We start from the raw sequence: 23,652 nt of genomic DNA, 5'->3' as shown, positions 1-23,652 counted from the left end.
ATACTTTAGGTGATTTGGTAGGGTTTTCAATTCCATTATTGGTGGTTCTACTAAGGACTGTTGCGTTGTTTTTCTTTCTTCTTTTAATATTGGCTCTTCTTCTTGGGTTGCGATCATCTCAACTTCCTTCTCTGTATTAAACCATAAATTTCCCTTATTACTTATTTAACATAATATCCTCGTGGCTAAACATACTTATGTAAAGAATGTAGGATTCAAGGTTTACACGATGAGTGACAGCGAGAGATACGTGATGAGCGACAGCGAGAGATCACTAGACAATGGAGCTATGTGATTGGGCCTAAGTGCTATGCAATGGGCACGGGCGCTAGACGATTAGTGACAACGAGAGATTTACTAGGCGATAAGCTATTCGATGAGTGTAAGAGCTCCACGATGAACTAGACGATGGGCCAAGAGTTTATGCATTATTGAGGCTTGTGGTACACAAGGCTGATGGATTCACCTTGACAAGTGGCTAAACCTAGAAGGGGTTGAGCTTGAGTTAGTAGATGGTGGACAAATAGAGTTTCATGCAAGGGAGATTTATGCATGAGGAAGACAACTGAAAATTCGTGCAAGTAGGTAAGTGGCATGGAAGTAGGTGAATGGCAAGGAAGTAGGTGGTGGCAAAGCATGGTGCAGATACTTCAAAATTTGCTAAAGAATGAGGTGTCATGCGTTGGAGGCTTTGTGAGATGATGAGGATCAATTCCTAAAGCCTATAAATATCACCGCTAAGTGTCTCTTCAGTTCATAACCCGAAATCCTCTTGAAAAATATTAGGAAGAGTGTTAGAGGGTAGATTTAGAGGAAGTTATGTGTTGATCATGAAGGGCATGCATTAGTAGCAACACCTAGTTCCTGAGCGCGGAGTAGAACCTCACGGGATGGTCAGGGGACCGAGAGGTCTAGCTTCTGAACCTATGAGAAGAACCTCATATGAGATGGTCAGAGGGTTGATAGGCCTAGCTTCTGAGCCCATAAGCGGGGATCTATGTGTGCATAGGGAATGCAGGAGAGTAAGTGTTTATGACTAGTATCAGTTTAACTATCTACCGTATGTGTAGGTAGAGTTTGAGAACAGACTCATTATGAGTAGTATCAGTTTAACTATCTACGGTGCGTCTAGATAGAGTTGAGAACAGACTGACTCAAGGCTAAGGTTTGAATGTAACATCGTAGTCGTGATATGCTTGTTTTTTTATGAGTTGAAATAGACTCTAGAAGTTACCAACCACTCACTGAGCTTCATGAAGCTCATTCTTTTCTTTCATGTTTTTCTTCCCAAGTAGCGAAAGGTAAGGAGTTCCAAGGTGCTGCTAAGATCAAGGTCCACCACGCACAGTCACACTTCAGGTTCTAGAGTTGTTGTTGTAAACTTTAGAGTTATAAACGTCATATTGTTTGTAATAAAATGAGTTGAGTCAAATAGTTGTTCCATCCTTGGCTTAAAATTTTATGAGAGTAAAGAGTTTTAGATGGGCAGTAGGTATCACAAAAGGGTGGTATCTACGGTCCATCACACCTCGCCTCGAGCTCAGGAGGTAGGCTCAGGGCAGGGTGTGACATCTTCTTTCATAACCCAGCTTTGAGTGGCAAGCAGCAGTGGGTTCAACCATGAGGAAACTAACCGCTACATGGAAAAAGGAAAAGATTTGAAAACGGTGAGCTACTTGCCCAGTGAGTGACTCATAGAAATACAATTTGTCTCAAGCCTTTCATACACATTAATTTAAACATATAAACAGGCTAGAAATAATCTCAAACAACTTACATATTATCATGCATCATAATCAATCATACTATCAAACCTTAGTTGAGAACGAGTGCTCGTTGCACAAGCTCCCAATGTCCATTCATGGCCGTGAGACCCATACTTCGGTCCCATTATAATGACTATAGCAAGAAGACCCATACTTCAGCCTCTCATATAAAACTACCTACGTGTACGTGGAGTATATTAAGTACTGTCAATATTGTAGGTACTTCATCGAATACCTTCTATACCTTAGGTATCTGGTTTATTAGAATCGTAAATTCATAGAATATTTGAGTACCATAAGCTTAGAAATAGCACTTACCTAGCTTTTGCCATAAGAGCATTATCACGATTCAACATGCATGCTTCATGAATTATAAACATCTAGTTTCCATTACCTCTCCATTCAATCTTAACATGTGCTAGGATTAGTAAAACTCATTTAAATATCTTAAAATATCATGCTTAAGATATGCCCCATGAATCCTTTTAAAACATAAGTATAAATTTTAGTTGCTTTGAAAACCCATGAACGTTAGTATAAAATTCATTTGGAACACATGTTCTTTATATATATAGTTTTTAAAAAATATTTAGTCACTCATGGGTTTTTAGGCTTGAATATTTCCTAGGCTTGGTAGGTCTCTCCAATAGAAGTCGCTCCTACACATAAAAATAATAATTTTAGTTACTACTTTGGTCTCCCTTTTGAGACTACTCTTTTTAACCAAGCTCATACTTAGCAAGAAGTTGCCTGTTCACCAACAATTTCGAGATTCAACTTCTAACGTCAGTAACTTGAAAACAATAAATCATCTTAAGAAAGTTCCTTTTTCAAAACATGTTCAGAATTTTGTTAAAAATGTTACATCAGAGTTTCAGCGTAAAACTCCTTATGGTTTAACCTGGGACTTTAAATCTCTCCTGATGGACCTGAACCGCAACTTCCTGCTTGAAAAAAGATTCCATGTTTAAATTCCAAAATATGGAACTCGAACCCCCGACCTTATCTTACAAAATTTCCTTCTACAAACTCGCTTAAAATGGTGTTAACAATAATACCTTAAAATTTTAGCTTCAAAATTCAAGTAGTTCGGTCTAGATCTACGATTCTTCGTCGAGTGCCCGGAAACGTCTGAAAACAAACTTTCATCGCTTCCTTCCCCCTCCGACCCTCTTTCTGGTGAGAACTCCTTTCCAAAGGTTTGATTAAAGGAACTAGACTCATAGATCTTTCCAACGGTACCAAGATCGTCTGATTTGCTCAAAGGAATCGTCCAGAACGAGTTCTTGAATTTCTCTTTCCTTATTATACTAACGCCCAACAATTTTGCATGAAATCTTCTAAGCCACCTCTCCTACTAGTGGAGATTAAGGGCCCAGATTAAGCCATCTTTCCAGATAACTAAAATAAAATTTTAAAATCGAGTGTTTCGAGCAAACTCGATCCTCGCTGTGAAAAACTCGATGGAGAAGGGTTATTACTCGATGAAAATTTCAATGGCTCTCTACTGAATACTCGATGGAAAGGAATCGATACTCGATGGGATGCTCGATGCTAAATGGCTTTCCCGATGCACGTTCCTAACTCGATCCCTTGTACTCAAGGCGTGACCCTTCCTTGATTGATCATACTCGATGCCCAATCCTTCCTTGATCGCTCACACTCGACGTTCTACCCTTCCTTAATCGCGTACACTTGATGCTCGACCCTTCCTTGATCGTTTATACTCGACACTCGACGACATTTACTTTGTGCCTGCCTTAGGCTTACTCGATGCTCAACCACCACTCTTCCCGGCCAACACATAGCCAAAAATTATTTTTCCAAGGCTAGATTAATAAGTATCCGAGAGCTAAGTTCCCCAACTTAGACATTTTTCATTCTTCAAACTTATTCTTACATCAAAACCCACAATTCAAATCTAGCTCAAATATTTAACCAAATTACTTTTCTTAACTAAAACAATAAATATAATTAAAAAGTAAAAGTAAGGTGTGGGTTTTACAATTTTTTAGACTAAATTTAATTGACCCATAACGTTTCAAATCCTTGATTCACATTTTTGGAGGTCGTTTGCATACTATCCAATAAGTTCAAGAACGTTGGTATGCTTTTGGTAAGTATTAAGGTTTCAAAACCCTTTGGATTCACTTATCTTCTTGTAATTTTGGATTTTACCCCTTAAATTCGTGTTCAATTTGGATTCGTGTTGAATTGGAAAGTTGGAAGTGAATTTCGACCAAATTACCCTTTGGTACATTGTTTACATACAGTTTCAGAGAATCAGTATTTGGGAATTAAGACTTAAATGTTAAACGTAAAATTTGGTTTATGTTTTACGATTTGATGCAAATTTTATTGATGTAAATAAGTTGTTATGTTTTGATATTATTTGGGCTTCATTTCATTGTAAATCACCCTGCGACTGAAAAATCCTTATGCCAGCAACATTGGAAAAGTTCACATATTATCTTTCTTACGACTGAAGAGATTTCGTTAGAAAACTATGAATTTCATGAGTTATTACGATACGACTCTATATTGTGGGACTTCTTTTATTGCATATTGCATGCTAGATCAATTTAGTGATAATTATCCTTCCATCAGTAGATATATACACCCTAGATTGCGTTTGGGTTCACCAGTTTGTATGCCTTTGCGTCCACCAGTTTTGTGTGACCACGGATCCACTAGTTTGTGTGTCTTCATAATCACCAAGTTGTATGAATGTATCACCAAGTTGTACTTGTTCACTCAAATGGCCATACTTGTTGAACTTGAGTGCACAAGTTTAGAATAGTCTAGGTATGGACATTCATTTGCATGTGACTAACCTTATCCTAATAGTCTTATCTTGTGTTTTCTTATACTGTTTTTAAGGTGAGAGAAAGAGTGTACTAGACACTTGATGAAATTTATGTTAATTGGAAGAATTCCTTCGGCATAGTTTCATGTTTTGAAGATTCTTTTGGATGGTTTTATTTTGTACCTTCAAGTTAGAAGTTTTAAATTTATATTCTTTTTTCTCATTACATTTTAAGTGATCCCGAATTAATTTTTTTAGCATTCCTTAAATTATATTAGTGGTGTTTTGTTTTTTTTTTTAAATATGTTTTATTTTATATTAAAATGATTAACAAATTTTCTTTTTAAAATTCTATGAATGTCATTATAACCCTAGTTAGAAATTTTGGTAAGTTGGGTTGTTATATCGAGTCTTTTGGTTTAGACTTCATCTTTTATGACTCAGTTGCTCAATTTAGCTCCAATTAGTGCCTTTATGATCTTCATCTGTCCAAAATAATCTAAACAACTCTGAATTGCTTGGTCTCAACAAAATAAATGATTAACTGCATTAGAATATTGAAATTAACATGAAATAAAGATATAAATTGCACATTTAAATTTTTTTATAAAGTATAAAATATGTGGTAGTTTGTTTTCTAAGTTACCTCTCTAATAAAAAGAAGCTAGACTATGCGAAATTATACTTTCATGATTGTCCTGTGACTTACATCAATGTGTCCATGTTCAATTATTTTAGGTTGAAAAAGTTTCAACTAATTAATGACATGGAAGAAGATTAGGATATATGGCTTTATTGATGGAGAATTTTCAGAAACATCATGAAGGAGTAGGGTTTTAAAATTATTTTATACAAAATATAGATAGAAGCAAAATTAATTTTCAATAACTATCCTATATTATAGAATAGTAAAAGTATGCAACGAAAATTTAACAAAAGTTTAACGTAAATCCAAATTTAATTCACGAACCGTATATCACAAATAAAAAATCTTTACTATTTTTACATAAATGCAAACAGATTCATGCATGGAGTCGTTGAATTTATTGAACTTTACTATATTTATAAAAATGAAATAAATTTATGGATGGAATTTAATGTAATTTTTAGTATTTAAACCTTCTCAATCGTACAAATTTTACAGCCCAAATTAATAAAACCATATTTGCGACATTTGCTTCTTGAGAATATGACAAAACTAATCTCTTCTTCTCCTATCATCTTCATTGCTCTTATATTTGCAGGTTCTCTTTTTTATTCCACAGATACTATATTGTCATGAATAACAAAATTAAATATTCATTAGGCATATTATGAAATTTCGCGTTAATGATTTTATGACTTTCACGAGCCTTCAGACTAATATCTGAACCTTTTCATCACATTGAAATCTTGACATTTTTATTTGACATAGATAGTGAAATATTTCGTCATGACAAGATATTGCTAATTTGTTTGTTTATTTATTTATCTTTTTGTTATTACATAGTTGTATTGATCTTGGTGCCTGAAGGAGTCTCAGCTGCCCAAAGATGTCAAGATATATTGTATAACAGTGGATGCACTCTTGATGACTGCGGAAAGAAGTGTTGGGAGAAGCATCATAGTATTTCACATCAATGCATTCCTACTAACCCTGCGCAAACCATATATGCTTGTTATTGTTTCTATGATTGTGGTACCAAAAACTGATTTTGTGGCATTCCTAATTTTGTGTAATGTTCCTCACAAACTTCTAAAATAATACGAGACATTTTCCATAATATTTGTCCATTATTTTTTGCACACTTTTAATTGGTATGGTTTTAAAATGAATGTTTCCATGTCAATATTACATTAGATTTTATTTATGTGTCAAATGATATCCTATTAAATTTTACTCATCCCCATGCCTAGAACATTGATGTTTAGATGTTGGAGAAGTCTTGTTGGCTTACAAAATTGGTCTAAATAAATGGATGAAAGTTCTACGATGATTGGTGAGGAATGTGCCTAGTTATGCTCTCCAATCATTTAGAATTGTAGCAAAAAGGATCCTTCAGAATTTAGTCTTAGGTTTTTGGGTTGATTAAAAATATAAGTTGTTACATTTAAAAAGTTATTTATAGGCTTAAAAATATAAGTTGTTTCATTTAAAAAGTTATTTATAGGCTTCTTAGATAATTAACAGACACATGAATTCAACACATCTATACTTAAACATACGAGTATCTTAGTAACCACGAGGTTTTTTGTTTCAATCCATACCACAAGTGTAAGGTTTGTAAATTGAATAAAAAACCTTGTATTTTTTATGTATGAAACTTTTTTATTACTTTACGTTTTTTATAAAAAGTGGAGTTGATAGGTTTCAATTTATCTGAACAAGAATGAACATATGTTTGGCTTGGGAGTCGGAGATTTTTACAATGATTTTCGGGGAGGAAATTGTTAGCCATAATTACATCATAGCATCCGTGAAAATAAGCAGTAAAATAAAGTTCTAACTAACTTTTACTATGTATAATAACATTTAATTGTTGTCATTATCGATTTCTGATTGTGAGTAAGTATTTTGTAGACTAAATTTAATTGACCCATAATGTTTAAAACCCTTGATTCACGTTTTTGGAGGCCGTTGGCATACTGTCCAATAAGTTCAAGAACGTTGGTATGCTTTTGGTCAGTATTAAGGTTTCAAAACCCTTTGGATTCACATATCTTCTTGTAATTTTGGATTTTACCCCTTAATTTCGTGTTCAATTTGGATTCGTGTTAATGGAAAGTTGGAAGTGAATTTCGACCAAATTACTCTTTGTTTAAATATAATAAACTCTCCAGTTTTGTTTAATTTTGAAAAAATAAACGTTTAATTAATTATATCAAATGTAATTATACAAACCCTATTTTGAATTTGAACTTATTTAAATTCAAACCCTAATTTCAATTTGAACATTTTCAAATTGAAATTCCATTTGAACAATTCAAATTGATATCATTCCAAATTCACACAATTTCTTAATTCAAGGAGTTCATGGTTTACGAGCCAGTAGAAAAATCTTATGGACCTATAGATCATGAGCTTCAACAATTTAAGATTAATTGGCTAAAACTCTTTAGTCCAAATTAATCAGTATTCGTTAACTATAAAGTCATACCACTATAGCTCGATAATTACACTCTCCCCACTACAAATATATTTGTGTCCACATGATATAACCATAACCAATAATGTTCGTAATAACGGTTGGGTCAGTATATTGTTTTACCCCCGATATTACTTCTTGTTCCTTAAGTTTCTACTGATTCTCTAATGAATAATTAGTGTATCATCCAATCACTAAACTGGATCCCTCTCAAGCCAGTGAGAGGGTGTGGCCCCTTGTTCAAGATCTAGATTCAGTACTTTAGAGAACAATCTTTCTTCTATCCCTAAATCGGGTAGGCGTGAATTCCATCTTGCACCCTATGTCTCCAACTATCTACTTGTTCTTACTCCTGAAATGGGAGGCTTATTGAGCTGATGCTAATGAGCCAACCCTCACCTATGCAAATCTAAGGATAATCCCAAATAAATGGGAGTTTATACTTGGCAAGACGGAGTTACCTAGGTCATCTAAGTGAAATAGTCAGTAGTCATCTTAGCAAAATAGTCTGTCTTAAACAGTAAACAGTGTTTATAAAGTAACAGTGACTTATTTCTTGGTCTAATCTCATACAAACTCATTGCATAGGCCCCCACTCCTCATGTCAATACATGAACGATTTAGGATCACTTCGTTTGTAGCAGCTCTACAACAACTTGTAACCGCTACAGAGTATGCCGCATCCAATAGTGTTACTAGAATAAGGCACCAAACCTTATTCGTATACTAGAGACCATTTTGGCTTTACACGAACTTGATCCATTTTTATATATCTATATAAAGTTCAAGTATTCATATAATAGTCATGGATCTTAGTTTATTGGATTTAAACTGTATAAAAGCAATTTAAAGATTCAATAACAACATTATTGAAGAAATAGTTAATAAAATCTTTATTGATAATATAATGTGTTTAACTTTACAAACTGCGAGTTTTAGGACACAAAACCCAACAATACTCTCACTTGAACTGAAACTCCAGCGGATCAATATATATACAAATATATACAATGTTGAGTTATAATGAGAGAATAAAAAAAAATACAATAAACTAAGGCATCAGATACCCATAAAATTTTCCACTTTCCCTAGTCACAAATATGTCATACACCTAGTCCTACTAGGTGACCCTCGAACACTTTGCTGAGAGGGTGACGGGCAGGTGCATATTTGCAACCATTTCCATATCAGTCAGGAACTTTCTGAGCCATACTGCTTCACTTGCAGCTACATACTCAGCTTCCATTGTGGAGTCAGGAATACAATTTTGCTTGACACTTCTCCACGCTACTACTCCTCCATACAGAGTGAATACTGACCTCGAAGTTGATTTCCTCGAATCTATATCGGTCTAGAAGTCAGAATCAATGTATTCAGTAAGGATCAGATCCTTAGTACCATATACAAGCATATAATTTCTCGTTCTCCAGAGATACTTTAGAATGTTCTTAACAACAGTTCAATGATCATATCCAGGATTGGACTGAGACCTGCTAACTATTCCAACTGCATAGCATATGCCAGGACGAGTACACAACATGGCATACATTAAACTCCCTACTCTTAATGCATATGGAATTAGTTTCATTATCTCAACATCTGAGGCATCTTAGGACTTTGTTCCTTAGACAGATGAATTCCATGTCTAAAAAGCAATGTTCCTTTCTTGGAATTTTGCATTTTATATATAGACATCTTGTCAATATAAGATGATTCAGAAAATGCTAAAGTTCTATTCTTGCAGTTCCGAACTATTTGGATCCCAAGAACATACTGTGCTTCTCCCAAATCTTTCATTTGGAATTGCGTAGCCAGCCATCTCTTAATGTCAGCTAAAAATTCTACTTCATTTTCAATGAGTAGAATATCATCAATATACAACACCAGAAAAGCGATAGTTTTGTTAACAATTTTCTTGGAAACAAAAGGTTCCTCAACATTTTGTTCAATGCCGTAAATTTTGATCATAGTATAAAATCTCATATTCCAGGATCTAGATGCTTGTTTCAACCCATAAATGGATCGATTAAACCTGTAAACCTTTTGCTCTTGACCTTGTTCGATGAACCCTTCTTGTTGAGACATGTAGATACTCCCTTCAAGATCACCATTCAGAAAGGTCGTCTTGACATCCATTTTCCATATTTTATGATCATAAAATGCAGCAATGGACAATTCTTGTTGTTGGACCTGCTCTTTCAACAACTTTTGTCGATGCATTTGTCATTTCTCTGAAAATTTCTTCTATTACTAGCTTACTGCGAGGTTGATGATTCTTCATGGAGTCCTCCTCCAAGAAAGTTGCATTAGTCGAAAGTTGCATTTGAGGATAGTAAAAGTTACCACCTTTTGTTTCTTTAGGGTAGCATACAAATAGGCATACTTTTGAACAACGTTCCAACTTTTTAGGATTTTGCACCAACACATGTGCTGGGCAACCTCAGATTCTAAAGTGATGTGAACTTCCTTTACGTCCTCTCCAGAGCTCGTAAGGTGTTTTAGAAACACTTTTCGAGGGAACCATGTTTAAAATGTACATTCCAGCTTCAATTACATGTCCCCATAAAGATTTTGGTAACTGAGCATGACTCATCAGGGAACGAACCATGTTCAACAAGGTTTTGTTTCTTCTTTCTACCACACCATTTTGTTGAGGCGTGTCAGGGGTTGTGAGTTGAGACTGGATTCCATGTTCTATCTGTAGGGTTTGGTGTTCTAAATCTCCTTGTAATCTCATAGTTTGTAAACTCTGTGTAAACATGTTGTTAATAATAAAATAAGTGTTATTTTATAAGCATATACTCAATCCAATAAACTAAGAACCGAGGTTATTTTATGTAAATTTAAACAAGTATGTAGAGACATATAGGTGGATCTTGTTTAAATGATAACCTAAATGGTCTGTAGTAGATGGATAAGAGTGGGTACCTTATCCTGATGACACTATGGATACGACCTGCTTTGTAGGTGTTACAAATGCTGTAAAGTGCTACAAATAATTTGATCCTGATCATTCATTTGGAGACATGCGAGTGGAGGTATCCTATACAAATAGTTCGTATAAGACCGGACCACGAAATGATTAGTCTCTTTATATAACGTCACCGAGACTTACATTTTAGTAGGATGACCATAGATGACATGATCTGAATCCTGAGTGAGTTGAGAACTCCTGCTCATGAAGGTAGTCCTTTGATTTATATGGGTGAGAGTGGCTAGTTGGCTAACTCAACAAGCCTACCATTTTGGGGATTCGTATGATTGGGGAGTTAAGAACTCAGCTATACAAGATGAAATTTACTCATTCCCCAATATAGGGGTAATTAGATAAATTTCTTCGTTACGGGCAGATTCTGGGTCTTGAACATAGTGGCCACACTCTCTCTTGGCCAGAGAGGACTCAGTCATAGTGTGACTATGACTTATTATTCATTAGAGGAATCAGTGGTACTTAAGGAGTTAGATGTAACTATAGGGGAAAAATAAATTTGGCCCAGTTGTACTTACGAGAAATTTATGAAGGGTAATCGCACTGTTGATTGGTTTTATCCAATGGACACAGAAATATATCTGTAGTGCGAATAGTGAAACTGTTGGTCTTTAGTGGAGTGCTCGATAGTTAACAGATGTTGGAAAATGTATTTAAGGATTTTAATTAATTATTCACGTACCGTTAGAGCTTCAAGCTACACATTCATAAGGTCCCCTTGGTAGCTCAAAAGGATTATGTTGAGAATCAGTTTCTGGGTTAATTTGAATTGTTCACGAGGGAATTTAATTATATATGATATAATTAAATTAATTCAATAATATATGATATAATGTATTTGATACATTAATTGGAGGAATAAATATTTGAATGAGATTCAAATAGTTGTTAATTTAATATAAATATGATTTATATTAAATGCCATAAAATAGAGAAAAAGAACTATAGTTTATATTGTATGTGATGCAATATTAAAACTATAGGTTATAAATATAATATGATAAGTTGGTTATCATATTTATTTGTATTATTTATTATTTTGAACAATAATCCCTTTTTCTCAAAAACTACCTTAGTGAGTTTATGGAAATTTTATGGCAATTGGAATAAAAAGGAAGAATTTTTTTTTTTTTTTTCATTTTTTACTTCTAAGACTAAGATTTCCAAGAAAACAAATTACAACAAGAATGGAAAGAGAGACTATATGATAGTCTACACGACAAACTCAGAGCATATACGATAGGCTCTATTTGTCTATGCGATAGCCTATGTGATAGCCTAAATGATCGAGAAGCTTGCTATGCGATAGTGCTTCTTCTTTGATTGTCTTCCTCCAAACTCACAAATGTCCTCTTAACCAAAATAGTGAGAGCCCACCACTCCTGGGTTCTCACCCTGAACATACTGAGGAATCCGAGTGGCAGTGTTCTCTTCCATTCGATTTGTGATTCACTTGAAGAAGGTCTTCAAGTTCTTATTGCTTTTTTATCAAAGAGTTTGTGACTGTTCGAGGGATACAAGAAGAAGTATTCTTCAAACGTAATTTCCCTTGAACTATGTATTTTATTCAAATAGCATGTTGTAATTTACTTCGATTGCATAATCTGTTTTTTGTACTGTAAATTTATACTTCAATCGAAAATGAAAATTGGATGATCCAATTCTACTCAAAGAACTCCTCATGTTGAGTTTCCTTTCACTATCAAATAGTTCTACAATTCCACGTCCATATACTCACCACCTCGATCTGATCAAAGTATTTTAAGCTTTTTACCTAATTGATTCTCAACCTTAGCCTTATATTCTTTGAACTTTTCAAATGTTTCAGACTTTTGACGAATTAGGTAAATATGCCCATACCTTGAATAGTCCTTAATAGAGCTGGTGAAATATTCTTACCCTCCTCTAGCTCGAACATTAATTGGACCACAAAGGTCTAAATGTCCCAGCACTAAGAGTCTTTTGCTCTAAAACCTTTTCCAGAAAAAAGATCTTTTAGTACTTTTACCCTCAAGATAGGATTCACATGGTGGTAATAAACTGTCTTCTAACTTATTTAGATGACCGTTCCTAAACAATCTCTCAATCCTGTTATGATTTATGTGGCCTAGTCTAAAGTGCCAAAGATGGGTATTTGGAGAGTCTTTCCTCTCCTTATTACGAATTTCAACTATTTTAAACATCTCTATATTCAAAACGGCCTTTACCTTAAACAGTTTTAACAAATACAAGTTATTTTCTAATTTTGCAGAACAAATTTTGATGTTCTTTGAAGTAATGAACACATCATCATTTTCGAAAGAAAACTAATAATTTTACATTCTCATCTACACCGTTCAAAACTTTAGATGAATCGGGTGATAGAGAACAATCCTTTGTTAAAACTCTTTTAGAACCATCAACTGCTAGTAATTTGTACGTTGATTGGATTTTACTGTTAACTAAATCAGAAGCGAGTATTCTATAATAATTCGACATGTTGAATTTTAAACAAATTCTAATTTAATAAACTTGCATCTAAATCCAAAATCATGTTTTAGCAAAACAAGCAATAATGTACCCATAACCATTATTTATTTGCAACGATACTATAGTGAGTTAGAATAAGTACTACTTAGGAGCAGTCAAATACTCCTTCACTAAAGTAAAACAATTTTGACCAAACACTATCTCCAGAATAACTCTTATTACTATAGTTGTTTAGTTATCATTTTCGGTCATAAATTACTAACTCTTTAGTAATTCTGTTAGTGTAACCCTCTATTTGTAGACCTCAGATGTCAACCCTAACAATGCTACCGAAATGAAGAGTCGATGTTGGGAATGGATCTAAGAAATCCTATCCATTTCTGGAGTTTGATTTGTTATGAATCCTATGTTACAACCCTTCGAGGGGATCGCCATCGTTAAATGACTAGAAAAGGCCACCTAAAGCAAACCAGCAGGTGCAACATAAGAATCTCACGATCCAAACTAACGGAAGAGACTGCAGGACATATTGACACATATCCTTCACCCACTTAGTATGAACTACTTCCCACATTCAACTTGATCTTGACTCATACAAACACTTCCCGAATGGAGGTCACTCCAAGGGTGACACAAAGTGTCATATGAATCTCACGGTGTGAACTTTGTGAGGACTTGAATGTTGAAATCAATGTATCATATACTTTATTTTTGTTTGAACAACTTTCCCTTATTTACCTAAATCTTGATTTATGCAAATACTCTCTAAATGGAGGTCACTCCCTAGGTGACATGAAGTACCGCTTAAATCTTGATTGTGAACTCTTAGGGATGCGAGAGCTAGAAATAACGTATCGTATATATTATTAATCTCCCACTGAAGTGTTCTAATAATGTTATCATATAAGTTATTAAACTCCCACTGAAATGTTCTATTATCAAATTAAGAATATTTATACCAAGGTTCATTTTGGCTAATTAAACAACCCTAAATGTATGTGGTTTATCCAAGTATAACACTTATAAATGTATTTAAACTTACGATGTTTGTTTTATTACCTCACACCGCTCACGTACGCTTATAAAATCGGTTAACAATGCTTAATTATATGGCCATAATCCCCAGGTAGGAGGCATTCCGTAGACCGTCAACATAAGTACCTCTAGCCTTAGACAAGATTATATACCGGTTGAGTTTGTAACAACGTTTTACAAGATGTTGACCTATTTAAACTTATTAAAATGGGTGATTAACTTACGTGAGCATGCAGCTTATCTTTGTTATGGATTTTAATGTTTAATTAGATTTTATAACAACTTATAAAAATTAGACATGCTATTATATCCAAAACATATATCAAGGCATTTCAATTTAATATAACAGTTATATCAAATAACTGAAACCCTAAACATGCATTCTATACATTATAACAATTTATAACATATATATAATGCATGTAACATGCTTCCTATGGTGGGATTTTAAACCTAAATAGCATAAGATATGCACAAATATGTTTAAATTTAAATACAACATATATCACATGCATAATTATTTAAATAATACTGATATGGTTCAACTTTGGCATCCTAAGCAAGCATAATAACTAAATTATTAGAAACCGGTCCAAAAACAGATTCAAATTGGTGTATAACTACTCCAACCGACCCAAACCGGACCTCCAAGGCATCAAAATGGGTGGAACCAGTCCAAAGATGGTTGAATCAAACCGGATTGGGGCTGAATCAGACCCAAACTGAAGAAAACGGGTCAAACTAGCCTTCCTCATTTGTCCTCGCTTAACAAACCGATTAAGTCATCGATCCTTACTACTTGGTCGGTCTAACTCGTTGCACGACGCTCGGTTGAAAAGCTCGCTTACTCGATCGTCCGATTGGCTCAAACTCGTTTAGCAATATGAGCAACTATGCAGCACTGCCTGGACAAAAAGCTATTATCCAGAATCTGCTCCACGACCTCGCTTGCTTCAAACAACAAATTACAACCTAATTTGGACTCTAATGACTCCAAATAAACTACAGACTCTAGAGCACACATTTAAGCTCATCAAACAAGAGCCAATTATAAATTTAACTGTAAATCAAAGAGAAATCTAATGCCAAAGCTGAAAAACATCCATATCAGTCCATAAACATGCAATTTCGGAAATTCACCCATCAAAACTCAAATTAACGTTAATTGAGTGCTTAAATCACTCTCGGGTACCAATTGATGGGATACACAACCATGCAACGGAAGCAAACAGAATCAATAAGCACTCTAATTACATTTAATTTGAGTTATAAAAGCATGTTTTTGCAAGAAAAACATAAGTGGGTTTCTGATTATATAACTTTGAGGAGTTCTCTTGAATCCAAGCTGCTCTTCAAGTAAATTAAGTGCCAAATTGTTAGTGAACCACCAAGAAATCTTCTCTACTATTCTCACCCTTGAATTTGAGTGAATCTGTGAAGTTAGAAAATGTGGTTTTTGTGAGGAAGAAGATAAACTTCAAAAAACCCTTTTCTCCAACTTTAGAACCTATTTCTTCTTCACCCTTCAGGAGGTTTTAATTACCATCAATATGCAAGCGCTTCATCAGCCATGAATGCCAGCAACTAGTTGAAGAATCCAAGTGGGATTTGTGTCAATTTTCTTGTGAAACGCCTCAAGCTTGAGAAAAGTGGGAAATACTCACTAAATTCCCAATTTCTAATTTTCCAATTTCTTTGTTTTAATTAATTCTATAATTAATTAAAATTTGATTTAATTAATTCTCAATTAATCAAATCTAAATCACAATATCCAATTTCTTAAATTGAATCTAAAATGGAAATTAATTTGATTTTTAATTAATTAAATATTTTTAATTAAATAAATAATTTAATATAATATAGCAAATTAATCACATGCCTAATTTTAATACATGAATCCTATTTATGTAATTTAATATTTAATCAATATTTAAATATAATAAACTCTTAAATTTTGTTTATGCCTCTTTGTAGGATACCCTAAAGAAACAAAAGGAGGACTATTCTATGATCCCCAAGAAGAAAAGTGTTTGTCTCGATAAATGCTACATTCTTGAAAGAAGATCAGGTTAAAAATCATCAACCTCGCAGTAAACTAATATTACAAGGAATGATCAAAGATGCTATAGACAAATCAACAAGAGTTGTTGATCAACCTGGTCTATCAACAACTGTTGTTGCCACGTCATGTCCTTCTCAAGAGTTGAGTGTGCCTCAACATAATGGGAGGATTATTCAGCAACCTGAACGTTATATGGGTTTAACTGAAACTCAAAACATCATACAAAATGATGGTTTAGAGGATCCATTAACCTTTAAAAAGGCAATGGAAGATGTTGATAGGGAACTGTGGAAAAAAGCCATGGACGTTGAAATGGAGTTGATGTACTTCAATTTTTTCTGGGAACTTGTAGATCAACCACATGGGATCAAACCTATAGGTTGCAAATGGATCTATAAAGAAAACAAGACCAAACTGACGAGGTGCAAACCTACAAAGCCAGATTCATGGCAAAAAGTTTTACTCAAAGAGAAGGGGTTGATTATGAAGAAACCTTTTCTCCTGTTGCCATGATAAAATATATAAGAATACTTCTATCCATTGCCACATATTATGACTATGAAATATGGAAAATGGATGTCAAGAAAGCTTTTCTGAATGGCCATCTTGATGAAAGTATTTCTATATCTCAACCAGAAGGGTTCATCGAATAAGGATAAGAATAGAAAGTCTGTAAGCTTAAACAATCCATTTATGAGTTAAAGCAAGCTTCAAGACCCTGGAATATAAGATTTTTTTATTGCGATCAAATCTTATGACTTTGAACAGAATGTTGACAAACCTTATGTTTACAAGAAAATAATCAACAAGACTGTAACATTCTTAGTACTTTATGTTGATGATATCTTGCTCATTGGGAATGCGACAAGCTTCCTTGCTGACGTAAAGAGATGGTTAGCAACACAATTCCAAATGAAATATTTGGGTGATCTTCAATATGTTCTAGGGATACAGATTTTTTGAAATCGAAGAATAGAACCCTAGCACTATCTCAAGTATCTTATTTTGGCAAAATGTTGTCAAGATATAATATGCAAAATTCCAAAAAAGGTATGTTTCCTTTTAGACATGGAATTCATTTGTCAAATGAACAGTGTCCTAAGACGCCTCAAGACGTTGAGGAAATGAAAAGAATTCCATATGCATCTGTAGTTGGGAGTTTGATGTATGCAATGTTATGTACACGTCCTGACATATGCTTCACAGTTGGAATCGTTAGCAGGTTCCAATCCAAACCAGGATACAGTCATTGGACTGCTGCCAAAAACATCCTCAAGTATCTAAGGAGAACGAGGGACTATATGCTTATGTATGGTCCTAAGAATTTGATCCTTACTGGATAAACTGATTCTGATTTCCAGACTGATGTAGATTCAAGGAAATCTATTTCAGAATCAATTTTCACTCTCAATGGAGGAGCTATAGTTTTGAAAAGCATTAAACAGAGTTGTATCGCTGACTCCACAATGGAAGTAGAATACGTACTGCATTTGAAGCCGCTAAAGAAGCAGTATGGCTACTCAAATTCTTGGCTGACTTGCAAGTAGTTTCAGATATGCAGCTATCCATCACACTGTATTGTGACAATAATGGTGTTGTTGCCAACTCGAAAGAACCAAGGATTCACAAACGTGGAAAACATATTGAGAGAATGTACCATCTCATCAGAGAGATAGTACACTGAGGAGACATGATAGTCACGAAGATAGCCTCTTAAGACAACCTTGTTGATCCATTTACGAAGGCCCTCTCAGCTAAAGTGTTCGAAGGCCATCTGGTTGGACTAGGACTCCGAGCAACGTAATCTAGGGCAAGTGGGAAAATGTCTATGGTATTAGAGATGCCCTAGTTTATTGTATTTTTCTCTATGTTTCTCAACATTGTATTGTATATATTTGTTCTCACTGGAGTTTTAGTTCAACTGGGAGATTGTTCGGAATGTCCTAAAAGTCGCAGTTCGTAAATTTTTTGTATTAAACGTTTTGTTTATCAATAATATATTATTAAGTATTTTATTCAATAAAGCTATTGATATTGCATTTTATAATGAAAATCCAATAAACAAATCCACGGCTATAGTATGAATACTTTATCTTTATGTGGTGACATAAATAGGATCAAGTTATAGTATATAGACTAAATTGTCCATAAGTATATGAATGAAGTTGGGTATTCATCCTGGTAACACAATTGGATGTGGCCCATTTCATATAAAGATACAAATGATGTGATCCACAAATTATTCATGTAGAGTCATGTGAGTGAGAGCATCCTATGCAATGAGTTTGCATAAGACTAGACCTTAAAATAGTCACTTTTCTTTATAACGATCGTTTATTGTTAAAACTGACTATTTCAAACTAAAATGACCCAGGATAACACGGTCTTCATTCTGAGCTAACTATGAACTTTTGTTTATTTCGGGATTATTCTTTGATTTGCATAGGTGAGAATAGTCCAATAGCACTGCTCAATAAGCCTTCTATTTTGGGGATAAGTCTGGGTAGATAGCTGGAGACATAGCTATGCAAGATAGAATTCACTCCTACCTGACTCAGAGATAACAGATAGGTTGTTCTCTTAAGTGTTGATGCCTATTCTGGAACAATGGGGCCCTACCCTCTCTTGGTAGAAAGGGATATGATTTATAAAAGATACTACAAATAAGTTGTTCAATAGAGGGTCAATGGGAGCTTAAGGAACAAAATGTATTTGCAAGGGTAAAACTGTAATTTTGACCCAGTTGTAAATACGAACGACCTGTGAAGCTCCCATTTTTTTTCATTTCCCGCTTCCCGCTTCCCCATCCCCCCCCACCCCAATTTTTTTTTCATTTCTCTTCTAAACCCTATTTTCCCCATCAGCCACCTCCTCCCTCCCATTACCAGCCCTTGCACCTCGCCCCGCCGCTTGCCGTTCATGCTTGACACCATCTCATCAATTGCCGTCGCACGCTGCACTCTCAAATCTTGCCGTGGAAGATTTGAGGTTACGTTAGTGATTTTCCGTGGAAGATCATCTCATCCAGACGAAAATGATCTTAGGTTACGTTAAATAAATCCTTGCAGTGGAAGATCTACTGCTCATTCAAATCTTGCCGCCGACAGAGCTAGTTAGTTCGTCATGGCAGACGTGATGCTGATGAAGGAGATTGAGGAAACGACTGGTCGGCTTGGGATAGATCTCTCCCAAGTTGATTTTGACGCTATTCGTCTCCCTCCTGCGAGGATTTCAGAATCATTAGGTCAAAGCTTTATACTTTTATCGTTTGATTTTATATCTTAGTTTGCATTTTCTGAGCTCTCCTTCGAAACGTGATGGGATTATTCGTTTATTTTGTATCTTAATTTGGATTTTGTATCTTAATTTGTCACTTAACCTGTGTAAACTGTAAAGTAACGCAGGTTCCTCATTCTTTTGATTGAATTTGACATTCTTCTGGAGGATACTGATTGGGCTGGTTTGCTTAATTTGATTAAATTTTTTAAAAGTCAGAGGTTTGATGCAGATACTGGACTCCCCAAGTAAGATAAAAAAGAGTGTTGTTTTAGTGGGTTTACTTTTGGATCGCCTATTATGACTCTTTCTTTTTCTGATATTCTTACCAGGCCAAATGAATTTCGTGATTTTCACGAGTATTTTCTTCTTGAGGTAATGCAATGAGGTAGGATTTGTAATGTGTTGTGGAACAGCCTATTTGGTTTCCACAGTTCTGAAATGGTTCTTGTATAAACCATATGAAGCCATAAGATTGTCACAATTTGTTGCATACCCTTTCTGGATATCTTATGTGGGCATAGGTTATTCAGTTAATACTCATGCAAAACAACCTGATACTAATAATATGAAAATCATTAAAATGATACGTAAATAATTCCAATTAAATCAGATACTCTCCAAGTGGATATAATCTTGAAAGCTTTGTCGTTCTCTTTCTTCCAGATTGTTTAAAAGATAACATTGTTGCCTATTTTTTACGTTCTGCTGTCTCTACAGTCCTATTTTTTACGGTCTGCTGTCTCTACAGTCCTATTCTTTTCTATATAGAGTTTGAATTGACCTTTATGCAGACTACATACAAACAATGCACAATAAGGAGTGGCTTATTTTATGAGCATTTTCAGAATATGAATCTAATGATCTAAAGGACTTTTTCGTCGGTCTGTGCTGTGGTTATTGATGATTTCAGAATATTTATGATAAATTTATGATGAATTTGGTCTACTAGCGTTCTTTAACATCTGATTTAAATAGTTAGTATCTAGCTCTGTATTCTGAATTTTTGTGATTTTCTTTTATTTTGCCTGCTGTATTTTCCTTTTCTCAATGGTCCTCGTATAGAGCAAATTTTTTATTTACTTGCTGACATCAGTTATATAGAAATGCATGGTATCTAGTTTGCATTGATTAATCTAATTCTCAAATCCAGGAGCTGAGTTATGAAGGTCTTCAAGGTCTTCTCGGCTTAACACATGCAGGAACAGTTCCTGATGTTCTTCCCCCACCAAGATCAGCTCTTTTATCTTCATTTGTGCTTCCATATAAACCCGAGGTCAGACTCTGCATTCATAATAAGTTGCTTCACTTTTTCTCCCAAAGAGTTATAATACACGTCGCATGTGCTGTCTATTCAATTCTGTTGGTATTGAATAGTATGTTTTGGAATCCAAATCAATTACTTCAAATGTTCAGAAGTTTGGATATAGTGGTTACTGGTTACTGTTGATATCCCAATGCATGTTTTATGTTTCAATAATCCAAATGCATGTTTTATGTTTCAATAATCCATATTTTGTATATTCCTGAAGGTAGTTTGTTACACTGCAACTTTCAGTGAAAAGTTTGTTTCTTTTTCACAAGGAAATATTGAATCATGCTTCTGCTGCTGTTCCCTTGCCTTTAATTGTATCTGGTAGAACCCGAATATATTGAGAGATAAACGATAACGAAATACAAGATAAATCAAATATTTGAGGTATTTAGACCTTTGAATACTCTCAAGTCCTAAATCATTCACCAAAATATTGCCCCCTTTCCCCGTTCCCTATCCACTGTATTGATAACCAAACTTCCCTAACCAACTACTTAACTATTTACTAACATACCCCTAATAACCCCTTATACCCAATCCTATCAGTATCCTCGTAATTTATTAGAAGGGATGAGTATACCAATTAGAGAGGGAAGGATCTAGAGAAGTGGACCACATAGCTATAGGTTACTCCATATGTTCATTGCAGATAGTGGATGAAGCAAACCTGAAAACGACTAAGTAAACGTATTGCAGATAGGAGATTACAGTATTGCTGTATTTTTTTTCATCATTTCAGTTCATTGGATTTCTGGAACCATACATGGAAGATAGCCATTTGAAAGGATGGAAGCACTCATCTTTTCTTCAGATGATTCCCTAGGTAATGAACTTACTAGCTTTCAATTTCTTTTCAGATTCCATAAATTACATTTTAATATTTTCACACTGTTCTACTGCTGTCTAGTGAATTTGCCTATCAAATTACATTGCTCTACTACTGTCCAGCGAATTTGCCTATCAAATTACATTGCTCTACTACTGTCCAGCGAATTTGCCTATCAAATTACACGTGTAATTTTATAGTGGAGACTGTTACATCATTCTTTACACCTACCACTCTGGTGAGAAGAAAGAAGATTATTTCTTGTGCTCTTGGTTTGGAAAGGATAGCATCGAGGTTAGTTAGCATTTAGGGTTTATTTTGAGAAAATCTAACTATTGTAAGTTACATACTTAAACTTGGAATGTGGTGGTACACTTGCCAATTGAGTTGAATAACTAGTGTTGATTCTCTAAGAAAGGGAATAATAGAAGATGATTTCCTTGATCTAATGAAAGTACTCTTGATTTCTGTAAAAGAATAATTGCTTGTAAACAAGTGTAGGGATGTTTTCTCATTCCTTACATTTTCATATCATGACATATTTAAGTGCCTTTGTACATAAACATATGTGTTTATTGCTGTTAAACCATTTTCTATTATTTCAAACCTCAGGAAGATCAAAAGATGGCTACACGGTTGACGAATACAATGTCCAACTCGCTGAAAGGGAGGTTTGTTTAGGTACCATAAATATAAAGTATACGTGATAAATAGTTTCTATCTTTGGGAATTTCCTTATCATATGCTTTTTTTCTTTTGGAAGGGTCGTATATTTCAAGGCAAAGAGCCACCCCAGTTTATTGCCCTCTTTCAACTTTTTGTGGGGTGCTCAAGGTGGTAGTCTATAAAGCTTCTTTCTTAACTCATCTCTTTTGATTAGAATCACGTTGTAGTTTCTTTTACAAGATTTTGATGTGGAACTGAGAGGGCCTTGAGAGATAGATAACCATCATTTTCTTAATGAATTCTGGTTTAGGGTGGCTTGAGCTCTAGTTTCAAGAAACTCAGAGCAGATAAAGCTTTGGCTAATGAAACTTATTGGAAGATTCTGTTGCCCTTGTAAAATCATAATCTTTGTATTATTTGTAATTTGTGTTTTCAAGGTTTGAATTATTGTATGCCTTTTAAATTATAATTCTATAGCAGAATTTACTGATTAAATGTAATAAATTTACAATCCATACATGAATAATATGTCATAGCCATAGCATTCGATGATGATGTGTCATGTTATACTTTTTTACCGAAAAAATGGATTTGGCAAGGGAACTTTAAAAAACAGACAATAATTGATAAAATGGACGATTCAAGTTTCAATGTCGGTTATGAATTAAAAAAAAAAAAACAGGTTTTAATGTCGGTTGCAACTGACAGGCTTTAATCACTAAAGACCTTTAATGTTAGTTGCAACCAACATTGAAGGCTGTGCTATTGGTGTTATTGAAGCCCTTTAATGTCGATTTAAAACTGACATTAAAGCCCGAATTTCTTCTAGTGTAAGTATATGGATGAAGTTGGGTATTTCATCCAAGTAACACTATTGGATGTGGCCCATTTCGTATAAAGATACAAATGATGTGATCCACAAATCATTCATGTAGAGACATGTGAGTGGGAGCATCCTATGTAATGAGTTTGCATAAGATTGGACCTCGAAACAATCACTTTTCTTTATAACGATAATTTACTGTTCAACCTGACTATTTCAAACTAAAATGACCTAGGATAACATGTAACAACCCAAATTTGTACGCATACACTACAGAAAATTAAATGTCAAATATTAAGCAGGACAAAATTTTATTTAACAGGGTGGTAAATGTAATATCCTAACCCTAATTTAGAAAGCAGGAAAACAAATAAAATATATAATTAAGAATGAAAAATATATAGGAAAATCGGGTGGAAATTTAGAATTGGAAAAAAAAAATAAGAAATTTATTAATTATCCAAAAATAACGAATAAGGTGGAAGAATCAAGGA

The 23,652-nt window shown here is 34.4% G+C and overlaps 1 long non-coding RNA gene across 6 annotated transcripts; it reads left to right on the top strand.

Moving 5' to 3' along the window:
• Positions 1-19,069: 19,069 nt before the first annotated feature.
• On the top strand, positions 19,070-23,373 carry LOC120074263 (uncharacterized). 6 transcript variants are annotated; one of them, XR_016528337.1, is made up of 8 exons: positions 19,070-19,496; positions 19,657-19,776; positions 19,861-19,903; positions 20,682-20,804; positions 21,583-21,666; positions 22,282-22,350; positions 22,433-22,503; positions 22,646-23,373. It is a non-coding gene; the product is annotated as an uncharacterized LOC120074263 (long non-coding RNA). The 6 variants fall into 6 exon arrangements; XR_016528336.1 differs by having other exon boundaries at positions 19,861-19,916; XR_016528338.1 differs by having other exon boundaries at positions 19,861-19,916; positions 22,282-22,340; positions 22,646-22,924.
• The last annotated feature ends 279 nt before the right edge of the window (positions 23,374-23,652 follow it).

The sequence above is a fragment of the Benincasa hispida genome, chromosome 3, assembly GCF_027475165.1.
Source record: "Benincasa hispida cultivar pf3 chromosome 3, pf3_genome.v1.1, whole genome shotgun sequence".
NCBI lineage: Eukaryota > Viridiplantae > Streptophyta > Magnoliopsida > Cucurbitales > Cucurbitaceae > Benincasa > Benincasa hispida.
The sequence above is the reverse complement of the archived record's forward strand: the minus strand, read 5'-3'. Positions and strand labels throughout refer to the sequence as shown.